The sequence below is a fragment of the Arvicanthis niloticus genome, chromosome 2 (genome assembly GCF_011762505.2).
Source record: "Arvicanthis niloticus isolate mArvNil1 chromosome 2, mArvNil1.pat.X, whole genome shotgun sequence".
NCBI lineage: Eukaryota > Metazoa > Chordata > Mammalia > Rodentia > Muridae > Arvicanthis > Arvicanthis niloticus.
In genome coordinates, this window is record NC_047659.1 from 110630776 (window position 1) to 110643600 (window position 12825).

The 12825-nt window shown below is 37.6% G+C and overlaps 1 protein-coding gene and 1 non-coding gene across 23 annotated transcripts in view; one reads left to right on the forward strand and one right to left on the reverse strand.

Annotated features, from left to right (window-relative positions):
* Window positions 1-12825, forward strand: part of Macrod2 (mono-ADP ribosylhydrolase 2) — a 1857339-nt gene that overhangs the window by 45789 nt on the left and 1798725 nt on the right. The window lies entirely within an intron of this gene.
* LOC117704875 (U6 spliceosomal RNA) lies at window positions 3595-3700 on the reverse strand. Its single transcript, XR_004606383.1, has one exon. It is a non-coding gene; the product is annotated as a U6 spliceosomal RNA (small nuclear RNA).

Sequence of the window (12825 nt, forward strand, 5' to 3'; positions counted from 1 at the left end):
CCCATTTCCCCCCCCCCCCCCCATTAATCCCCTATCCCATTCCTCCTCCTCCTCCTTTTTTGCTTTTATACCATTTAAATTACATGCAAGTATTAAGGTCTGTTCTAGGTTGAGGAATTAGCAATATAATAGATACAAATAGTCAAGGAGCAAGCAAGACAATAAATCCAAATAGTCAAAGAACACGCAGGACGATAAACAGAGTCCCATGATCCCTCTTACGATCACTATTTTTAAGGGCTTATCAGGATGACCAAAATATCTGAACCTTTTTCCCTGTCCTATCCCAAAGTCATTTTCATGCCTGAAGCCTACTTCTTTGTTCTAGCCTAAGATTTAGATTCCTGCCTGAAATTACTTCTTTGTTCTAGCCTAATGTCAGATTCCTGCCTGCAGTACATTTCTTTGTCCTTGGCATATGTCAGATTTTTCCCGAGCAGCCCATTTCCTTGTCCTTGGCCAATGTCAGATTCCTACCAGGCAGCCCCCAAAGCTCTCCAGATCTCCCCCTGTTTTATTTCATAAACTAGACTGAACCTGTCTCAGGTGGTTCTGACATGAATGCTTTCCTTACCTACCATGTAATATGCGTTATCAAAAGCAATTGCACTTCTGTCTTAGGTTGGTAAGGCTCTGTGCAGAATCTTACTCGTCCTTGACTTGCCAGCCTGTTAATAACTCTGTCTGGGGGTCTACTTTCAGTTTCAAGTCATGTACTTTGGCTGCCAATCTGTTGATGTAGTTAGAGACAAGCTTTAACACGATGGGCAGGAATAAAAGTATTCCCAGGACAAAAGGGGCTAGCATGATCAAGCTATATATGCCATTCCTGAGGTTTGACCAAAATGGAAATACTGGCCTCAAGCCATGGATAATTTTATCAGCATTATCTGCAGCATCAACAGAGCAGAATTCTTTAAATTCATAATCTCACTATGCAAAGTTAAAACATTCAGAGAGGTGTTAGAGTTATACCAAATACCCTACAGGTGTCTTTAAACTTTTTTCTAATTATAATGACTGTCATTGTAAATTGTAGAAGTAACACCACTCCAGTGATATTTGTCATAACACTCGAGATGGCTCCTAACTCTTAAACCTTGAACCTCCTTCCGATAATTTGAATAGGATATAGAGCACCAATCCATTGTTCCAAACACCTATATAAATCCTCTTGTATACTCAACACATTAGTAACATTTTTTTTAGTTAGATGATTAATGAAAGTAGCTGTCTTAACTTCTTGTATCGAAGCTATTGCAGAAGCAGTGGTGCTAGTAATAAATGTAATTAAAGCTTTTATACCAGCAATAATCAAGCCCACTACCCTCTTGCTTCTGCTTAAAGGCTAACTCACTTCTTCCAGCACTTTCAAGGTTTTCTCAGAGAATCAAGTTTTCTAATACTCAGGGTAGTAAGACAAAAGCTGGTTGATAGACCCCCGTAATAGACATGCTATTTCAACACACTAATGCAATTAGAAAGAATACAGTCAATGCAACATATAATAAATGCTGTAGAAGAGACAAAACCAATTTTAGCTTGACAATTAAAAGAGCCTTAACACATGTACTAAACCATTGTTTGAAATCCAGATCCTGTCTCAACTTTATCTCTTGCTATCATAACATCATAGAGAACTGCAGCTAACTTCCCAATATGTCTTTGAAAATGTCCAGTCTTCATTTGTAAGGTGGGATCTGGACATTTTCAGAGACATATTTGGGTATAAATTTCTTATCTACTTTTTGCTAGAGGTCTTAACTGGCAAATTGAAATTTTCTAAAGTTAAATAATGATAAAAAAGGACAAAATTTGGAATGCTGTTACTTTTCTGGTTTTTTTTTTTTTTTAGTTATTTTATATAACTGAAGAAAAGAACCAATATTGATTTCTCTGTGTTTTTTTTTTCTAATTTAGAGTTTGAGTTTATTCCTAAGCTCATAAGTGATTGCAGAGATAGTCTCTTAAAAATAGAAATAATCAAATAAACAAGACAGGAGTAACAAGAACACCAAAGGCCATGTCGACATGGGAAGGGACATTTTTCACGGAGCCCCCCCCTTAGCAAGCTTTCATAGAGTCCTGCTCCTAGACAAAGAGTTAAAGGAAAAGAGTGGCTTCTGGGAGAGGAGAATTAGTCTCTTCCAAGGATGAGCCCCTCCCCCTTATTGGTTGTCCAATGTAGAGTGCTCAGCCTCGAAACTATGTAGACACCACCAACAAAAACAGACTTGGTAGGTTGTGTGTATTTATGCATGTATGTTTGTGCATATACATACATGTACTTATATATGTAGGCAACAATAATAATAAAAAAGAAGGCTGTTACCTTGAGTGTAGGGAGATGTGAGAGGGGTTGGGGGAAGGGAAGGGTGGGGGAAGCGATGTTATTCTATCTCAGTGGAAAACATTAAAAAATAAAAAGGACATATAAACTAAAACATTATACTTTTATAAGAAGACTAGAGTTCCTTTTGCAACCCCCCATCTTCATCGTTTTCCCTAATAATTTTTTGATGAGTCCATAGCCTCAAATTGCTGTGCAGCGCTTAATTAAATTTGACTTTTTTCTTATCATTAAAATTGCAGTCTCTGTAAGGACATAAATTCAACACTACATCTTCAAGTTTCAACCATGACAGCCACAGAAAGGTCTCCCTCATTATTTTTAACCACGGGAGTCTGTCCCCAGGTTTACATGTTTGCCCTAGTAGCCACAGACATTGAATCACTGGTACCCCTTCTTATGTTTAAACAAGGAGATGCTGGTAACCTGACAGTGTTTCCTTGTCAGGGCTGCAGTGCACATTTGCCCCAAGACAAACGTAAGTCAGACAGACCCTGACTTACAGTGGCTCTACTTAGGGTTCTTTCTTTGTGGTCATGTGAGGGTGACACACATGGTGTGGATAGAAATGTCATCTTTCCCCAGGTTAGACAGATGCAACAGGATCCCATCTGTGATGCTGGTGGCGGTGGGCAGCAGTGGTCTGCAGCTCCTACTCAGCCATGGGATCACCAGGGCGCGCAGCTAGAGCTCCACAGCACACTAGCTTGTTAGGTGAGTCTCACTGGGTTAGATGGAGTCAGTGGAGCAGGCCTCTGTTGTTTTCAAACTCTGGTGAGTTATCAGGAAATAATCCCATCACCAGTCAAAGAGCATTAGTAAACATAAGTGGATTCTGGGTATGGAGGTCATGTGTTGTCAAGGTGCCTTCATTCTCAGTTGTACCAGTATCAACAGGGAGGCCCAGTTCCCCCAGCTCCCAAGACGAGGCCCTCTGGCTTTTCTTATCCCTTGAAGAGTTCACATCTGGGTGATGTTAGATGTCTGGTGTTAGACGTCCGCACAGCTTAGAACAGACCACTCCAGACCAAACGGTTCCAAAGGTGGGGGGAGGGTTATTCAGGAGATAGGGCAAAGGTAGGGGAAAGAAGATGGAAGAAGAGAGGAAGAAGAGAAGTAGAGGCCGGCGGTGACCACGTGGAGAGAGGGGGAAGGGAAGGGGGAGGGGGGAGGGGCAAGCTAGAGGCAAGAGAGCAAGAGATTAAGAGCGGTTTCTCTGTTTTTTATTAATCATTCATTTACATAAAAATATGGAACGCTTCACAAACTTGTGTGTCATCCTTGCGCAGGGCCATGCTAGTCTTCTCTGTATTATTCCAATTTTAGTATATGTTCTACTGAAGCAAGCACAGTTTCTTTGATTTTGTAAGCTGGAATTTACTAAAAGAGCAAAAAATATATCCCCCCCCCCACTTTATAGTATAATCTTATGACTTTAACTGATTTTTAAAGTAGAGAATTAATTGAATTGGTTACCAGTATTACATACAAGTTTTAAACTAAAAGAAAAGTCAAATCATGTAGTCACGTCCCAATTAAAAGTATTTTTAGCAGATTGTAGCAATATGACAAAATACACATTTTAATGCCTAAGTTGTCATCTCAAGTTAACACATGTTAATTAAATTTAAAAAGGCATCAGGCATAAAACTTTTCTTCATAGGTGTGTGTGTGTGTGTGTGTTTAGCACATGTGCCATAGCCCACATATGGAGGTGAGAGGACAGCCTCTGATGTTGGTGTTGGTTCTTACTTTCTACCTCGTTTGAGACTAGTCTCTCATTGTTTACTGCATGTATACCAGGCAAGCTAGCAATTCTGTCTCTTGTTCCTACTCTCCTAGGGCATTCTGGGATTATGGATGCTTATACTACTGTGGACTCTGGGGATCAGAACTCAGATCATCGTGTTTGTATAACCAGTGCTTTACCCACTGAGCCATTCTGTAGCTGTTCCTTGTACATTTATAATGCTTCTAAGTGTAGTGTCATGGAAGGGTTCTTTTCTGGCCATGTCTATTTCATATTCTATTTCTAAATGCCTGTTGTTTTTGGTTGTCTATATCTCTAGCTTTAGGAAAATTTCAAATGTAAGTTATTGGATATAGGTGCTCTATGCTTTTAGTTAAATCTTTTCTTAAATTCCTTAGATTCTTATTTTGTGTTGTCTCTATAATACCCAGGATTTATTGGACATTATGGTGTTGGTTTTCTTGTCTATTTTCCTTTTAATGTTTGAATGTGCTATGTGATTGACCTTGTTCACTAGTCCTTCATCCTTCATAATATTTCTTCTTCTTGGTCAAGTCTATTGATCATTCTTTACACCTTGGGTTTCCATTCATTGAAATTTCTACCTCTTGTGTTTAAATTTTTATTTTAGTTTATTTTTAAAATCACAATTTCTTTGCTGAATTTTTCTTCCATGTTGCTGACCTGTTCATTTATATTAATGATTCTGTCATCTATTTTGCTAGTGTTTTTTTGCATTTTTCTGACTCTTCCCAAATTAAATTCATCTGCTGTTTTATCCTCTTTGAAGTCATAGATCATTTTTATCAAGTTTTTGATTTCTTCCCCTAGCTATTTATCTCTTTCAGATCTTTGAAGTTAGTACTTGAGGAATAATAATATTTTCGAGGAGTCATGTTGCCTTATATTTTTCATGTTTCTGTACTGTGTTTTGCACATATGTTAATTTAGATAGCTCTTCTGGCTTTATTGAGAGTGCTATTTAAAAAAAAATTAATTCATCTATTTGTTTATATCCCGCATCCCTCCCTGTCCTTCCTTCATGGAGTTCCTCCTTCCTACCCCCTCCTCTTCTCCTCTGAGAGGCATCCTAGTTATCCCCCCTCCCTGGCACATCAAGTCTCTGCCAAATTAGTCACATCCTCTCCCACTGAGGCCAGACAGTGCAGTCATGAAGATTGAGCTTCCTGTCAGCTACATGTGTGCCATAGGGCCTCATTCTAGAATGTGTATGTCTTTAGTTGGTGGATCAGACTCTGAGAGCTCCTAGGGGTCCAGGTTTATTGACTCTGTTGGTCTTCCTGTGGGATTCCCATTTACTTCTGGGCCTTCAGTTCTTCCCCCAACTTCTCCATAAGTGTCATTGACCTCCATCTAACGTTTGGCTGTGGGTACCTGCTTCTGTTTCAATCTGCTGCTGGGGATAGAGCCTCTCAGAGGACAGTTAGGCTGGGCTTCTGTCTGCAAGTATAACAGAGCATCCCATTAATAATGTCAGGGATTGGTGCTTGCCCATGGGATGGGTTTCGAGTTGGGTGGGTTATTGGTTTGCCTTTCCTTTGGTCTCTGCTCCATCCCTGCATTTCTTTTAGACATGACAAATTTTGGGTTGAATGTTTCTATTCTACTTGTTGAGCAGTATAATCATGGTGGCTCAGTCCATAGTACTATTAATAGTAGAAAGTCCGTTGCAATAAAAAAACATTATTCAAAATGGAGTTTAGAAATACTCTTAAAATTAAATGGAAAACTACTGAAGAATATACTAGAAAGCTAAAAATTACTTGGGGGTAAAGAGGGGGATTAATTGAATGGGATAAAGAAAGGAGGCAGGGAATGAGAAATAGAGAAGCAAGATTAAATGATAGAAAAGAAGAATGAAGAAGATTGTTATTGAGGGGAAGTGAGAAGAGAAAGATAAAAAGAATTTTAAAAAGTAAAGGGACAGAAGGAAGGAAAGAAGGAAGGAAGGAAGGAAGGAAAGAAAGGAAAGAAAGAAAAAAGAAAGAAAGAAAGTATCTGAGGCTAGAGAGACACCAGTGTTTGAGGACACTTGCTGTTTTTCACAGAGGACCTGAGTTCAGTTCTCAGCACTCACTTTAGGTGGCTTTGTAACCATGTGTAACTCCATTTCCAGGAGACCAAAAGCTCTTTTCTAGCATCTAAGGGTACCCACAAACATATGATACAAGCACAGACACATACACATGAACATGAATAGAAATATTTACCAGAGTGTACTAAGAATATAGTTTTGCACTTGGACACAAATCTAACAGATAAAAACATTAGGGCTAGTGTACTGTAACACAATCTCTTCTGAACACTGCAACTATCTCATCAGGAGTAAGAGAGGCAACGTGAAGTGGAGAAAAAACCCAACACAATACTTTACCATCAGTCTAACCCCAGATGGCAGAAAAACACAAGTAACCTGAAAAATCAGGACAACATAGTTCCTCCAGAAATGACCAATGTCACAATAATAGTCCCAGATGAAAATGACTTAGGTGAAACTCTTAATTAAGGATTAAATAAAACAGAATAATTAGAAATATGTTCAAATAACTCAAAGAAAATACAGGTATACTCTAAGAGAATACAAATGGCTGATAAAATTAGTCAATTGAAGGTATGAAAATAAAATTGTATAAAAAAGAAATAAGAAAAATCAAGCTGAAAACTGAAGTGATGATGGATATCGAGAGAAAACACAGTAGATAAGATAAATCGATGGCAGAAAGCTTTGTCAGTAGGATGGTATGACAGACAGAATTACAGGTTTTGGAGACAAAGTAAAAGAATTGGATCAGTGATAAATTAAAAAAAAAATCTATGGATGGAACATTAAAGAACCCTGAGGACATCATAAAAAGCAAAGTTTATGAATTGTGGGCATACAAAAGAAGAATTTCATACCAAAGGCAATAAAGTATTTTTAATTAAATTATAGAAAGTCCAAAATCTAGGTAAAGAGAACCCCATTTAAATATTAAGAAGCACAGAAGACTAAATAGATGCATTCCAAAAAGGAAGTAGTCCCTACATTATATCATGGTTAATGCATTGAATATACAGAACAAAAATGTCTACTGAAAGCTGCAAGAGAGAAGGGCCAAGGAACATATAAACGCAGGTGTAAGAATCACTTCTTACTTTTCATTCAAGAGTTTCAAAATCTGAAAGATGGCAAACTGCCAACCCAGCTTACCATGGCTAGCACACTGGTCTGTCCTGACCTAAGGAGAAAGAAAAACTTTCCGCAGTAAGAGCAGGCTACAGGAGTTTATAATCATCAAGGCAGCCCTACAAACCATATTGGAGCAAATACTTTAGTTATACTGAGGATAAAAATAAATGCAACCAAGAGGCTACGGCGGGAGGGGGGATAAACAATGCTAACACATTTGCTAAGCAAAAAGGATTAAAAAAAATACTAAAAAAACCCTAACAAAAAGGACAAGACTAGATACCATTCCATATAAACTCTAAATATTAATGACTGCAATTCACTTATCAAAGGGCATGAACTACAAAGTCGAATTAGAAAGTAGGATCCGTTTTTCTGTCTCTTAGATATACACCTCTCTCCATCAAAAGGAAACACTTCAGGTGAAAAGATTTATAAAAAAAAAAAAAAAATGTCTTCCAAGGAAATGGGGCTAAGAAGCACACAGACAGTGCTATCCTAAGATGTCAAAGAATTGAATTCAATCCACATTTCATCAGCATAGATAAAGAGGGCCACTACATTCTATTCAGGGGAACAATCTCCAAGAGTGTATAATTCTAAACAACACACACTGAGCACAGGCTCACCCACTTTCAAAAAACATTTTCTACTAGATATCAAGACACAAATTAATTCATATGTAGTAATAGTGGCCTAATATTCTACTATCACCATTAGATCAGCTAGACTGCCCCCAACAAACAAACACAAACAAAAACATTGGAGTTAAATGACATTACAGATCAAATGGACCTTACAGGTATCTACCAAAGAGTCTACCCACATGTTAAAGAATACATATTCTTCTTAGAAACCTATGGAACTTTCTCTAGAATTTATCACAAACTAGGACACAAATCAGATCTCAACAAATACAGAAAAATTGGAATAATGCCTAGTATTTTATCAGACCATAGTTTAATAAGGCTAGAAATCAATAGCAAGAGAAACTATAGCAATATACAGACTCACGGGGGTTAAATGACACTTGTTAAGTGATGAGTCATTGAAGAAATCAAGAATGGTTTAGAAATTTTCAAGAATTAAATGAAAATGAAAACACAATATACAAAAACTTTAAATGAAGGCAATTCTAAGAGGGAAGATTGTAGCTTTAAGTACAGTCAGGGGCCTAGAGAGATAGATCCATAGTTAGAATGCCTGTTGTTCTGAAGAAAATCAACAACTTTGGTTTCCAGCAGGTTACAAGCACCTGTAACTCCAGCTCTAGGAGATCAGGTGCCCTCTTCTGGCCTCTATCAGCACCCCTCATACACACAAACAATAACATTAGTAAATGAATCCTTAAGAAAGAGTTCTCAAGCTGATGATGTACATGAAGACATTGGAAAAACAACTTAGAAGATACAAATTAATAACATTAGAAAAAGAAAGGGCACCATATTTCAAGAAATTCAGTCAGGCATTCAGTGTTTATGTTCCAAGAAAGTGACAGAGCTGGGGTGAGGGACTATGTGAGGTGGGTACCAGGAAAAGCAACAGCAAAGTGAACAAATTAAAAAATATATATATATATATTCCACTAAACTGGAAAATCTGAAAGAAATGGGTGTTTTTATAGAGTCATATGGCATACTAAAGTAAAACCAAGATAAAGTAGATAATGTAAACAGATAAGTAATAAGCAATTAGATTGATGCAGCAACTACAGATTTCACAACTTAAAACTGTTCAGGACCAAACGTATCTGCACAGAATTCTATCAGGCCTCTAAAGCAATGCCAATATCAATACTTAGCAAACCATTCCATAGAAATAGGAAGGGAAAGAACATTTCCAACTTTTTAAGAAACTAACATTATCCTTACATTTAAACTCAACAACAACAACCACCACCACCATCATGACCACCACTACCACCACCACCAAAACAAAATTATTGGCTGATCAACATACATACAAAGTTTTAATATAGTACTTACAAGTTAAATGCAAGAACACATCAAAACACCTGACCAAGTTGGCTTCATTCTAAACATTCAATCATGGTTTAACATATGGACATCAATAAATATGATTTGTTACATATGTGAACTCAAAGAAAGAAATCACATGATTATTTCTACGGATGCAGAAAAGATTTTTGACAAACTCTAATGTTCCTTCATAATAAAAGTCCCAGAGAGATTAGAAATGGGAGACTATAACTCCACTTAGTAAAATCTATAAATGAAAAACTGATGGCAGTCATCGTGCACAATGGAGAAACTCAAAACAGTCCTCTAACATCAGTACCAAGATGCTCATTCCTCCATCCTTATTCAGTATAGCACTTGAAGTCTTACCTAGAACACCAGGAAGGAAATAAACCAGATACAAATAGGAAGAAGTCAAAGAATTCATAAGAGACCCTCTCCTAGAGAATCCAGTAGAAAAATTCCCAGAGCTTTCAAACATTTTCAGCAGTGTTAGGCAACAAAATTAAAATACAAAAACCATAGCTTTTCAGTATATCACAGACAAGTATACTGAAGGAAAAAAAATCAGGGAAACAATCCAATTTGTAACAGTCTAAAACAAAACCAAGCAAAACCAACCAATCAAAACAAACAAACAAACAAACAAACCTAACCAATGAAGTGAGAGAACTTTGCAATGTAAAAACCTTAAAACACTTTAAATAAATTGCAAAGAGATACTATTAAATGGAATGACCTCCTGTCCTCATTGACTGGTTGGATTAATATTGAGAAAATGTGAAGGACAAGGTAGGTTACTCAGAGCTTGGTCCACTCAGTGACCTCAGGCTCAGAGTTGCAAAACTCCAGTGTTCTTCTCAGTGGGTAAGATCTCTGGGCCACTGAGGTTGGGGCTTGGCCATGTATTTATCTGCCTTGGCTCGACCTCCTGCCCTCTTGTAGCCTTCAACTTGTTATTGTCTGTCTCCTTGTCTTCTACAGCTGCCTCTCTAAACATATGCTTCTGTGGTAGGACAAACTGAAGCTCCCAAACCGTGGTTGTTCTTTGATCTCATGATCCCAGGTTATCCCAGAATTTAAAAATAGATTCTCTTTCAAAATGCTATCCAGCTAGTGTTGTCTGAGTCATTTTGACTAACAAACATGGATTTCTCTCCACCATCCATCTTCTTTTTGATAATCTTGCCAAAATCCAAATTAGGTTAGAGACTTTGAAGGGTTGTGGGCTCATTCTGGGTGTAGTGCTGTCTCTAACCTGGCTTACCTTTTAGGACATCCCTAACCAGGGAGTTGTGGGCTATAACTGCGTTTGGCTTTTCTTTGACCTCTGTTTTGTTTGTTTGTTTGTTTTTGTTTTTTTTTTCTATGCACTTTTTAGGTATACTTTTACTTCCATTGTAGATATTTGAAGCTCTCTCTCTTTCTCTATTGGAATTGAGTCTGTGTTTTTTTATTTTACCCATCCCCTTCACTGGCTCAAACAGGAAAAGTCTAGCCTCCATCTTATCTGGAAGTGTTAATAAGTGTTTAAAAACCAACGCTATGGGGTCTTTGTTCCAGTCTCAGCTTCCTGGTCCTTGAAATCTCCATTAAAATAATTTAGAAGAGACACTGTAGTGGAGAAGATGGCATAACTGAAGATGGCTGAGGCTGGATAGTGTCTAAGAGACCACTGCAAAGCAGTGCATCTTCTCAAGATATGAGAGTGGACAGTTGTCAAAGACAGCACGGTTGAGCAGTGTATATTCTAAGTGGCAAACATGACAGTCTCTAAAGGATTTATTCTGCTAGGATTTTATTTTAAGCAGATTTAATATAGGTTTTTTTTTTTTTTCAATTTCAAGTATTTAGCTCTTAAAGTATCTAGAATGGACAACTTTTACCTGAGGGACATTTTTGTATCCTGGAGGGGTTCAGCCTCAGTGTCCTGAAATCCTGCCAATATTTAGCTACTTAATAGTATCATTGCAAATGCAGTAGTGCATAGAAAACACTCCATGAGGAAATAGGGGCTTAACTTTATAGACCTATTTTTGACAGGAGGACAATAGGTTACGCCTATTGTGTCACCTCCCCCAAACAAAAACATTTTGTTTTCTTTGTGAAGTCCTTGTTCATTTAACACCTTCTGACACCTGGCTTCAGTGAGGAGCCTTATGTAATTTACAGATTTTCATTGATCCAGGTGCTTAAGAATTGTCTGCAAAAGCCATAAAATATTTATTGTAGTCTAGTAAACTTTAACTGAGAATCAGGATTTTAAAATGTTAAAAGTCCTAAGAGCAGGGACTTATGGGATGTGGAACTCACAGCTCTGCCGTGTTAGGAATCTCAACTGAATTGACCTATGAACATGTCTTTGGGGCCATTTTCTTGATTGATGATTAATGTGGGAGGGCCCAGACCACTGTGAGTAGTGCTACTCCTCCTAGGCAGGGAGCCTAGGCTGTTTAAGAAAAGTAGCTAAGGAAGCCAGAGAAAGCAGCCTGGTTATTCCTCAGTTGTCTCTGTTTTACCACCGATGTTCCTGCTTTGAGTTCCTGTTCTGACCTTTCCTGATGGTAGACTGTAAGTGTAAGAGGAAATAAGACCTTTTCTCCTTTGGGCTAGAGAGAAACCAAACCAGGACAGCTCCCAAAGACAATTCAGGTGGTTTAGGTACTTTAAAAGCTATTGGGGCTGGAGAGATGGCTCAGCAGTTAAGAGGACCGACAGCTCTTCCAGAGGTCCTGAGTTCAATTCCCAGCAACCACATGGTGGCTCACAACCGTCTGTAATGGGATCCAATGCCCTCTTCTGGTGTGTCTGAAGAGAGCTACAGTGTACTCATATACATAAAATAAATCTTTAAAAAAAAGGTGAAAAGTAAAAAAAAAAAAAAAAAAAAAGCTATCACTTCTTAGCTCCCAAATACTTTAAAAATGCCTGCTCATCTAAGAGTGTTCTAGTGAGTAGATAGCATTATAGTTCGCCCTAAAAATGTTTATATTTCATAAATATAAATAAATTAGACTTTATAAATGTTTTAAAAAATATAACAACTTTCTTCTTTTATATAGTCTTTGTGTATTTCTTCTTTTATATAGTCTTTGTGTATTTTAAGGCATCTATTCTTATTTCTTTATTAAGTAGGTTGACTCTGTCTTAGAATGAATGACAATTGAAATTAGTATTTCTCTCAATTGTGCATCAGGTTTTAGAACAGCTTGCTGGCTCTGTGTGTTGGGTGGAGCTATTTTTCTTGCATAGTAGCATTGTCCTGTAAAGCGAAAGGGCAAATGCAATGTGGTAAAGCCAAGAGCACTTTCACAGGTTTAGATCTTCTAAGGATGGGACATCTTTTTAGACAGAGCAGAGTTGAAACTAAGTGGTCAAGCAAATACATTTGGAAGATTCTTTTAAGTGGAAAAAGTAGAAATGATTCCCTCCACTGTGTAATGTGTTTTCTCTCTGTAGATGCACATCTCTTTTCCTTATGAATATAATCAAACCTAATTTTATCTTCATCTGATATTATCATAATAAAATTGATAAGTGTTTGTTTTTAATGGCC